This window comes from Solanum tuberosum, unplaced genomic scaffold (genome assembly GCF_000226075.1).
Source record: "Solanum tuberosum cultivar DM 1-3 516 R44 unplaced genomic scaffold, SolTub_3.0 scf00067, whole genome shotgun sequence".
Classification (NCBI taxonomy): Eukaryota; Viridiplantae; Streptophyta; class Magnoliopsida; order Solanales; family Solanaceae; genus Solanum; species Solanum tuberosum.
This window is the reverse complement of record NW_006238991.1, coordinates 2,145,442-2,145,667: the sequence shown is the minus strand read 5'-3', so window position 1 is coordinate 2,145,667 and position 226 is coordinate 2,145,442.

Genomic DNA, 226 nt, shown 5'->3' with positions numbered 1-226 from the left:
GAGGAAGAGGAAGAGGAAGAGGAAGAAGAGGAGGATGAAGAAGAGGAAGAAGAAGAGGAAGAAGAAGGAGGAAGAAGAAGGAGGAAGAAGAAGTAGAAGAAGAAGGAGAAGAAAAAGCAGAAGAAGAAGAAAAAGAAGAAGAAGAAGAAGAAGCAGAAGAAGAAGAAGAGGAAAAAGAGGAGGAAGAGGAGGAAGATGAGGAAGAGGAGGAAGAAGAAGAGGAAGA